This window comes from Nicotiana tabacum, chromosome 6 (genome assembly GCF_000715075.1).
Source record: "Nicotiana tabacum cultivar K326 chromosome 6, ASM71507v2, whole genome shotgun sequence".
Classification (NCBI taxonomy): domain Eukaryota; kingdom Viridiplantae; phylum Streptophyta; class Magnoliopsida; order Solanales; family Solanaceae; genus Nicotiana; species Nicotiana tabacum.
Genome location: NC_134085.1, coordinates 161874834 through 161878143, shown reverse-complemented (window position 1 = coordinate 161878143; position 3310 = coordinate 161874834). Strand labels below are relative to the sequence as shown.

At 43.1% G+C, this 3310-nt stretch overlaps 1 non-coding gene across 1 annotated transcript; it reads left to right on the top strand.

The window, feature by feature from the left end:
• The first annotated feature begins 2688 nt into the window (after positions 1-2688).
• On the top strand, positions 2689-2795 carry LOC142182398 (small nucleolar RNA R71). The gene has a single exon (XR_012711233.1). It is a non-coding gene; the product is annotated as a small nucleolar RNA R71 (small nucleolar RNA).
• The last annotated feature ends 515 nt before the right edge of the window (positions 2796-3310 follow it).

Sequence of the window (3310 nt, the reverse complement as noted above, 5' to 3'; positions counted from 1 at the left end):
CACTCGTCGAATGAGTTTCCCACCACTGGGAACTCATCCATAAACATCTCCATTATGTCTTCGACTATGTAAGTGAATATGGCCATCATGCACCTTTGGAATGTGGCGGGTGTATTGCATAGGCCAAATGGCATCCTCCGAAAAGCATAAATTCCATATGGGCATGTGAATGAGGTTTTTTCTCTGTCCTCTGGTGCAACGGAGATTTGACTGTACCCTGAGTACCCATCTAGAAAACAGAAGTGGGACCTCCCTACCAATCTGTCAAGCATCTAATCAATGAAGAGAAATGGGAAGTGGTCTTTCCGGGTGGCCAGATTTAATTTCCTGTAGTCCATACAAATTCTCCAGCCTGTGACGGTTCTTGTAGAGATCAGCTCATTGTTATCATTTTTGACCACCGTCATGCCACCCTTCTTAGGAACACATTGCACCGGGTTAACCTAGTTGTTGTTAGAGATGGGGAAAATGATTCCCGCATCCAACCACTTAATCATCTCTTTCTTCACCACTTCCTTCATGTTGGGGTTCAGCCTTCTTTGTGCTCCCTAGAAGGTTTGTGCCCCTCTTCCAGCAGAATTTTATGCATACAATATGCCGGGTTGATCCCTTTAATGTCTGCCATGGTCCACCCAATGGCAGTCTTTGCACTCCTTGAGTACCTGCAAAAGTTATTGTGCTAGTACATCTAACAAACTAGATGAGATAATAACAGGTAATATGGAGTTAGGTCCTAGGAACTCATACCTGAGATGGGTGGGCAGTGGCTTCAACTCCAGCTTTGGTGGTTCTTCTATGGATGGCTTGGCTGGAGGAGTTTCTCTATTTTCTAAGTGCAGGGGCTCGAATTCAAGTGTTCTATCCCAAAACCCTCTGTCCTCTAAAGCCAACACCCATTCTGCCAATTCTTTCCCATTCACCTCATCTAAATTTACAAGACATGTAGCAAGAGGGTCCTCAATAGTCAACTCTCATCATCTGCTTCTACAATTATATCCATGACAACAATTGGCGAATTCACTTGGCCATCTCATAGATTTCTGCACATTAAATGTTATCTCCTCATCGTTCAACCTCATGTTGAGCTCCCCAGTTTCACAATCAATAAGAGCTCTCCCTGTGGCCAAGAACGACCTTCCCAAAATTATGGGAATTTCTTCATCTACCCTGCAATCCAGAATCACAAAATCTGCAGGGAACACAAATTTCCCTACCTGAATAAACACGTCATCCAAGATACAAGAAGGTCTTTTGATAGTCCTGTCAACTAGCTGCAACAACATAGATATTGGTCTAGCTCTTCCAATCCCCAACCTCTTATAGATCGCCAGGGGTATAAGATTTATGCTAGCCCCTAAATCACAAAGTGCCTTGGCAAAAGCAAAATTACCAATGGTGCAGGGAATTGTGAAACTCCCTAGGTCAGACAACTTCTCAGCAACTGGTCTAGTCACCAAAGCACTGCAGGTCTGAGTTAAAGTCACTGTGGCCAAGTCTTGGAAATAATTTTCGGGACATCAAGTCCTTCATCATTTTTGCATAACCAAGCATCTCCTTCAAAGCATCAATCAATGGAATATTTACCTGGATTTGTTTAAGCATCTCTAAAAATTTCTTGTATTATTCCTCTTTCTAGTATTTGGCCAGCCTCTGTGGGAATGGTGTTGGAGGTCTCTTCTTCCTAATGATTTGGGTTTTTTTTTTCAGACACCACCTCAACTACCGGTTCCTGGGTTGACTCAGCTTCTTTCTCAGCCTTAATCTGTGTATTGGGTTCTTCCTGGGCAGGCTGTACTGTCACCTCTGTCAGTTTCATTGAATCATCTAGCTCAATGGGCATTGGTACAAGTGTCTCAGCCTGTCTGCTTTCTTGAACCCTCTCTTGCTCCAAGTCTAAGTCTCCACCATTTCGTAGACTTACTGCCATCAGCTGCTTCGGGCCTTGATATTTTAGATTTACATGTGTGTCTGCAGACAATATCCCATGAGGACGATTATTTAAAGACATCGAAATCTGGCCCATCTGCACTTCAATATTCGTAATAGCTGACTCATGTGCATCTACTATTTCACTCATTTTTGCATTTGACCCAATAACATGTTGTATCATTGCCTCGAGTCTAGCAAACCCATCTTCCTGTCTCCCACCATGTTGCTGCTGAGGAGGATGAAAACCTTGCTGCTGATTTTGATTGTTGTATCCCTATGGTCGTTGGTAGGGCGCCATATTATTGTGAGGTCGCATACCTCCCATATTTCTTTTGTTGAGTTGTGGCTGGACTGGAATGTATGGCTGATTCTGTTGGCCCCAATTCTGCATTCCATTGGTTGTCAATTGGCTGACTAATGCAAGATGTGCATAAGCCCCCATTGGTAGTATCAACAATGTGTACCTGCTGCTTCTGCCCTGACTCTTCCACCTTTTTGGTGAGTATACTCATCTATGTCATTAATGTGGCCATATTTTCAGCAAGAGTGTTCGATGGATCTAAGGGCACTGAGTAAACTACTAGAGTGATAGGTGCACTCATAGTTGTCCACCCCGAATTCTGTGCCATCTTGTCAAGCAAGCTCTAGCTTTCTCTCCATGTATTGCTCAACAAAGCTCCACCAGCTGAAGCATCAACATTAGCTTTCACGCTATCTGTCAAACCCATATAAAACCGTTGCCCCAACATCTGATATAGAATACCGTGGTGCGGGCATATAACCAACATCCCTTTGAATCATTCCCACGTTTCTTGCAGTGTCTCCATTGATTTCTGTTTGAAGCTCAAAATTTCATCAATTTGCTTAGCAATCTTGTTGGGTAGATGAAACTTATTCACAAATTGCTTGAATAACTCCTTCCAAGTCGTGATGGAATTAATGGGGAGTGAGTTTAGCCAAGTCTGGGCAGCTCCTGTCAGTGAGAATAGAAACAACAACAACTTTATTATTTCCTGAGTTACGTTGGGCTGCCTTTGAGTTTTGCAGATTGATAGGAAATTCTTCAACTGCTGTTGAGGATCTTCAATGTATGACCCCGAAAATAGTCTCTTGTTTTGCAACAAGTACATCATGTTGTTCGTGATTTGAAAAGATTTGGCCTGTATCAATAGGACTAATATCGTTGTGGCCAGATTCTCTATTATGGGTTGTGCCGAGTCATATAGCGCAACCTATGGAACAAGAGGTGCCACTGGTGCTACTGGCGCTGCTGGGTCTAACACGTTATCCCCCATGTCTGGTTTGAGTTGTTTAGTTGATTGTTGTTGTTTGTTTTTCCAGTTGGCCTGATTTAAGGCCTTGAAAACTTTCTCGAGATCTG